Source organism: Triticum aestivum, chromosome 1B, assembly GCF_018294505.1.
Source record: "Triticum aestivum cultivar Chinese Spring chromosome 1B, IWGSC CS RefSeq v2.1, whole genome shotgun sequence".
Classification (NCBI taxonomy): Eukaryota; Viridiplantae; Streptophyta; class Magnoliopsida; order Poales; family Poaceae; genus Triticum; species Triticum aestivum.
In genome coordinates, this window is record NC_057795.1 from 54,430,999 (window position 1) to 54,438,506 (window position 7,508).

Consider the following 7,508-nt stretch of genomic DNA (forward strand, 5'->3'; position numbering starts at 1 on the left):
AGTAAATGCTTACTTTGAACTAGTTGAATTAATATAACTAGTTTATTTTTAGTAAATGTTTAGTTGAACTAGTTGAATTAATATATAGAACTAGTTTATTTTTAGTAAATGCTTAGTTGAACTAATTAAATTAATATAACTAGTTTATTTTTAGTAAATGCTTAGTTGAATTAATAGAAGTAGTTGAATTAATTGAATTAGTAAGTGTTTAATGTTTCGCCTAATATGAACATAGGAAATGTCGTCTGACGACGGAAAAAATTTCATTATGTGTGAATACTGTGAAGAACAGCGCGGCCAATGCGACAGAAATTTCCTTGTTGATGGTAGACGATTCAGCATCAAGCTGGATGAGACTTTCGAATTCGATACAGTAAGTCACAACGACAAGTCTGTTTTCGTAATTAAGTATGACTTATATATGCTTCATTTGCCTGACTTATAATTTTTAATTTTCACTATTCTACTAGCGCATCCCCTGCCATGCAAGAATTTTTGTCTTGGATAAGATAGGTTTCAAAGATATGGAAACTATGGAGGTAAAGAGAGCTTACCTGAAAACTGAGCATGATGGTTATACTTTCAACGTCAAAGTATACAATGCACACACGTACACCTATTTTGAATGCAAAACTTGGTAAGCACTATGCAAGGCTTATGCATTTGAGCCTGGTATCGTTATCACCTTTGATATTCGTTCGGAAGATGATATTGAAGGTAATAGAGACATATGGGTCGATGTGCAGACGCCTCCAGTTCTACCATTATGTGAGTTCTTCTCAACTATATTTTTGTCTTTGATATTGCTTATTCAAAAATAACTGACAACTAATTTCTATTGACAGCTTATCTCCATTCAACCAAACATGTCCGGCGCTTGGTAGACAGGCCTACTACTGTCCCGGCGCTGAATTAAACTGCGAGGAGATAAGTCATTATGTTTTATGGCTTGAGGATCTTCATACTGTCAAGACAAATTTTCTTCCTGCACTTAGAAATGTTAGTACTCAAAACGTGCGACCAATAGTGATGGTATTGAACTACGGTCACATCTATTTAGGAATGATGGTAAGATATTTACTATTTGTCCTCAGTGCATATTTTGCATACATATTTTTTTTGCTAAACTTTCATTGCTAAGTATATTAATTAAGTACTATACGATGTTCTTCAACAGGGACTCCCGATGATAGTTGTGCCTCAGGGGATCGAGACTAGAGGTCAGATGTCAATTGTTAGCTTACGGCCAAGATATCCTGCATTGCACATGAATGCATTCAAGATTTCTAGAAGCGATGAATGCTTAATAGTGAAAGATTGGAGGAAAATTGTTGATGATCGCAGAGAAGTACTAGGGGGCAGCAATGAGAAGCGCGGCCCACAATTAGGAGACAGGTTCATCGGCATGCTCCACTATGATCAATCAGGAGAGCTATACATGTTCTATGTTATTTTACAAGAAAGAGAGTAGCTAGCAGGAGTGATTTAGCTAGTTCTTCATGCTGCTCTTAATTAGTACTTGTCCTTTCATGTCCGTGTTCTTCGTTCTGAACTTAAGTGATTTGCTTTTGTGGTGTTATATATGAACGCTTATATCATGACAATCATGTTGAACTCGATGATTGGTTCTACTAGAAATTCTATATATATATATATATGCATAACGTGTACAATGTGTAGTATCGTAAAATAACAGCAAACGAAAAAGAATTAAAATGGAAACACAAAATTAAATGAAAAAGAAATCATAAAACTAAAAAAACCCCAAACCTTATAGTACTAGTTGGTCTTACCAACCGGTACTAAAGGGCTCCAGGCCCCCGGAGCTGGCTCGTGCCACGTGGTTGCCCTTTAGCACCGGTTCGTGCCTTTAGTGACCACAATTTAGTGCCGGTTATGTAACCAGCACTAAAGGGCCTTATGAACCGGTGCTATTGCCCGGTTCTGCACTAGTGTTTAGTCCCGGTTGGTGCCACCAACCGGGACCAAAGGCCTCTTTTCAACAGCCCAAAGGGCGGGAAGCGGCGGCCTTTGGTCCCGGTTGGTGGCACCAACTGAGGCGAAAGTTTAGTCCCACCTCGCTAGTTGAGAGGGGCGCGCAGTGGTTTATAAGCCCCACTGTCGCACACCTCTCGAGCTCCTCTCCACTGTAGGCTTGCGGGCCTATTTGCTACTGCTTTGCCTGATGGGCCTTCTGGGCCTACTGCGGGCCTGAATCCTGGTCCATGGTAGGGTTTCTAGTCGTATTCAGGCCGTGGGGGCCTAGTAGGAGGCATTTTTTTGTTTTTTTGTTTTCTTTCTTGCTTTATTTATTTTATTTTGTATCTACTTACAACAAAATACTTATTGTTGCTATTTTTAATTATTTTACAATTTTTTTGTTTTTTTCTACATTATTTATTTTCTTTTGTTTTTTGCTTTATTTTTTAATTCGTTTTGCTTTTAGTTTTAAAAAAATTATAAACTTTCTGTTAGTGTCATTAGTTTTCAAATTTGAAAACACTTTTTTGTTTTTTTGTTTTCTTTCTTGCTTTATTTATTTTATATTTTTTCTACTTACAACAAAATACTTATTGTTGCTATTTTTAATTATTACAAGGGCCGAACCATAAGACATTAAAGCATTTCAAATGAACTATGAAAAAGTTGAAAGTTTGCATGGTATCATAAATTCACCCACATAGCATGTGCATGTACAAAACGAACAATGGTATCATACTCGTGTGTTACAAAGTTGGCATGGTATCATCATAATAGTTGCGGGAGAAAGTCTTCACTTTTTCTTCGCTTGTGTCATTTGCTTATTGCGCCATAACCATGGATAATCTTCATCGCTTATCAGGATGTTGGGGTCAGCCTTGACTTTGAAGGGAGGAATTTCATGAAACTTTTCATAATCCTCAGACATGTCTGTCTTTCCCTCCACTCTCACGATGTCCCTTTTTCCTGAAAGAACTATGTGGCGCTTTGGCTCATCGTATGATGTATTCGCTTCCTTATCTTTTCTTTTTCTCGGTCTGGTAGACATGTCCTTCACATAGATAACCCGTGCCACATCATTAGCTAGGACGAATGGTTCGTCAGTGTACCCAAGATTTTTCAGATCCACTGTTGTCACTCCGTACTGTGTGTCTACCTGTACCCTGCCTCCTGACAGATTGACCCATTTGCACTTAAACAAAGGGACCTTAAAATCATGTCCATAGTCAAGTTCCCATATGTCCACTATGTAACCATAATATGTGTCCTTTTCCCTCTCGGTTGTTGCATCAAAGCGGACACTGCTGTTTTGGTTGGTGCTCTTTTGATCTTGGTTAATCGTGTAAAATTTATTCTCATTTATCTCGTATCCTTTCCAAATCGTAACAGTCGAAGATGGTCCCCTGGACAACAAGTACAACTCATCACAAACAGTGTTGTCACCTCTGAGACGTGCTTCCAACCAACTGCTGAAAGTCCTGATGTGTTCACATGTAATCCAGTCGTCGCACTGCTCCGGGTGTTTGGAGCGCAGACTGTTCTTGTGTTCATCGACATAAGGGGTCACCAAGGTAGAGTTCTGTAGAACTGTGTAGTGTGCTTGAGACCAAGAATATCTGTCCCTGCATATTATTGAGTCCCTTCCAAGCGTGCCTTTTCCAGTCAGTCTCCCCTCATACCGCGATTGAGGGAGACCTATCTTCTTAAGGCTAGGAATGAAGTCAATAGAAAACCCGATGACATTCTCTGTTTGATGGCCCATGGAGATGCTTCCTTCTGGCCTAGCGCGGTTACGGACATATTTCTTTAGGACTCCCATGAACCTCTCAAAGGGGTACATATTGTGTAGAAATACGGGGCCCAGAATGACAATCTCGTCAACTAGATGAACTAGGACGTGCGTCATGATATTGAAGAAGGATGGTGGGAACACCAGCTCAAAACTGACAAGACATTGCACCACATCACTCCTTAGCCTTGGTATGATTTCTGAATCGATCACCTTCTGAGAGATTGCATTGAGGAATGCACATAGCTTCACAATGGCTAATCGGACGTTTTCCGGTAGAAGCCCCATCAATGCAACCGGAAGCAGTTGCGTCATAATCACGTGGCAGTCATGAGACTTTAGGTTCTGAAACTTTTTCTCTGACATATTTATTATTCCTTTTATATTCGACGAGAAGCCAGTCGGGACCTTCATACTAAGCAGGCATTCAAAGAAGATTTCCTTCTCTTCTTTGGTAAGAGCATAGCTGGCAGGACCTTCATACTACTTTGGAGGCATGCCGTCTTTTTCGTGCAAACGTTGCAGGTCCTCTCGTGCCTCAGCTGTATCTTTTGTCTTCCCATACATGCCCAAGAAGCCTAGCAGGTTCACGCAAAGGTTCTTCGTCACGTGCATCACGTCGATCGAAGAGCGGACCTCTAGGTCTTTCCAGTAGGGTAGGTCCCAAAATATAGATTTCTTCTTCCACATGGGTGCGTGTCCCCCAACGTCACTCGGAACAGCTAGTCCGCCGGGACCCTTTCCAAAGATTACGTGTAAATCATTGACCATAGCAAGTACGTGATCACCGGTACGCATGGCGGGCTTCCTCCGGTGATCTGCCTCGCCTTTGAAATGCTTGACTTTCTTTCGACATTGATGGTTGGTCGGAAGAAATCGACGATGGCCCAGGTACACATTCTTCCTGCAGCTTCCCAGGTATATACTATCGGTGTCAACTAAACAGTGCGTGCATGCGTGGTATCCCTTGTTTGTCTGTCCTGAAAGGTTACTGAGAGCGGGCCAATCGTTGATGGTCACGAACAGCAACGCCTTTAGGTGAAATTCCTCTTGTTTGTGCTCATCCCACGTACGTACACCGTTTCCATTCCACAGCTGTAAAAGTTCTTCAACTAATGGCCTTAGGTACACATCAATGTCGTTGACGGGTTGCTTAGGGCCTTGGATGAGAACTTGCATCATAATGAACTTCCGCTTCATGCACATCCAATGAGGAAAGTTATACATACATAGAGTCACGGGCCAGGTGCTGTGATTGCTGCTCTGCTCCCCGAAAGGATTAATGCCATCCGCACTTAAAGCAAACCATACGTTCTTTGGGTCACTTGCAAACTCATCCCAGTACTTTCTCTCGATTTTTCTCCACTGCGACCCGTCAGCGGGTGCTCTCAACTTCCCATCTTTTTTACGGTCCTCACTGTGCCATCGCATCAACTTGGCATGCTCTCCGTTTCTGAACAGACGTTTCAACCGTGGTATTATAGGAGCATACCACATCCCCTTCGCAGGAACCCTCTTCCTGGGGGGCTCACCGTCAACATCACCAGGGTCATATTGTCTGATCTTATACCGTAATGCCCTGCATACCGGGCATGCGTTTAGATCCTTGTACGCACCGCGGTAGAGGATGCAGTCATTAGGGCATGCATGTATCTTCTGCACCTCCAATCCTAGAGGGCATACGACCTTCTTTGTTGCGTATGTACTGTCGGGCAATTCGTTATCCTTTGGAAGCTTCTTCTTCAATATTTAAGTAGCTTCTCAAATCCTTTGTCAGGCACTGCATTCTCTGCCTTCCACTGCAGCAATTCCAGTACGGTACCGAGCTTTGTGTTGCCATCTTCGCAATTGGGGTACAACCCTTTTTTGTGGTCCTCTAACATGCGATCGAACTTCAGCTTCTCCTTTTGACTTTCGCATTGCGTCCTTGCATCGACAATGACTCGGCGGAGATCATCATCATCGGGCACATCGTCTGGTTCCTCTTGATCTTCAACAGCTTCGCCTATTGCAGCATCATCGTGCACATCGTCTGGTTCCTCTTGATCTTCAATAGCATCACCGTATTCAGGGGGCACATAGTTGTCATCGTACTTTTCTTCTTCTCCGTCTTCCATCATAACCCCTATTTCTCCGTGCCTCGTCCAAACATTATAGTGTGGCATGAAACCCTTGTAAAGCAGGTGGGTGTGAAGGATTTTCCGGTCAGAGTAAGACTTTGTATTCCCACATATAGGGCATTGACAACACATAAAACCATTCTTCTTGTTTGCCTCAGCCACTTCGAGAAATTAATGCACGCCCTTAATGTACTCGAAGGTGTGTCTTGAACCGTACATCCATTGCCGGTTCATCTGCGTGCATTATATATAATTAAGTGTGTCAAAAATCATTATAGAACATCATGAATAGATAATTAAGTGACCAAATTAATAGAAGTTCATTATCACATTAAAACCAAAGTACATACATAGTGCTCATCTAACAACATAAAGCTCTGCAGAGCATCTAAATTAATTAAACCATACATTGAAACTATGTAAAACATTTCAATGCGAAAACAAATGCGATCATAATCGCAACCAATGTAACAACTGATCCAACGGCATAATGATACCAAGCCTCGGTATGAATGGCATATTTTCTAATCTTTTTAATCTTCAAGCGCATTGCATCCATCTTGATCTTGTGATCATCCACGACATCTGCAACATGTAACTCCAATATCATCTTCTCCTCCTCAATTTTTCTAATTTTTTCCTTCAAGAAATTATTTTTTTCTTCAACTAAATTTAACCTCTCGACAATAGGGTCGATTGGAATTTCCGGTTCAACAACCTCCTAGATAAATAAAATCTATGTCACGTTGGTCGGCATAATTGTCATAAACAATAGATGAACCAATAGTTATGAAAGGATAATATATACCACATCCGAATCATAGACAGGACGAGGGCCGACGGGGGCGGATACCAAAACCATGACACTATATAAGATGCAATAATAAAAGTAAAAAAATTATACAAGTATCTATATATATAAACATACAAGTAAGATTTTTTTCCTTTCAGAAAGAAGATAAGAACAAGAGGCTCACCACGGTGGTGCCGGCGACGAGATCGGCGCGGGCGATCGACGGCGGTGAAGACGGGGACGGGACGTGATGGACCGCTAAACCTAGACAAATATTGAGGAAAATGGAGCTTGAAGATCGAGCTTGGAGAGGAGAAAGCTTAAGTAGTGTGGCTCGGGCATTCCATCGAACACCTCGTGTGCATAAGAGGTGAGCTAGAGCACCACAAAGCTCTCTCCTCGCCGGCCACGAAAAACAGAGCACTGAGAGTGCTCTGCTCGTGGGCGTATATATAGGCAATTAATTGGTCCCGGTTCGTGGCTTGAATCGGGACTAAAGGGAAGCCTTTGGTCCCGGTTCAGGCCACCAACCGGGACCAATGGTGGTGGGCCAGGACCAAGGCACATTGGTCCCGGTTCGTCCCACCAACCGGGACCAAAAGGTCCAGACGAATCGGGACCAATGGCCCACGTGGCCCGGCCGGCCCCCGGGGCTCACGAACCGGGTCCAATGCCCCCATTTGTCCCGGTTCTGGATTGAACCGGGACTAATGGCTGACCCGGCCTGGACCAATATCCCCTTTTCTACTAGTGCTTGGTGCTTCCCGCTCATCATGGCCGTATGGGCGGCATGGTTGCCGGGGTGTGGTGTTCGGTGGCGGTGAAT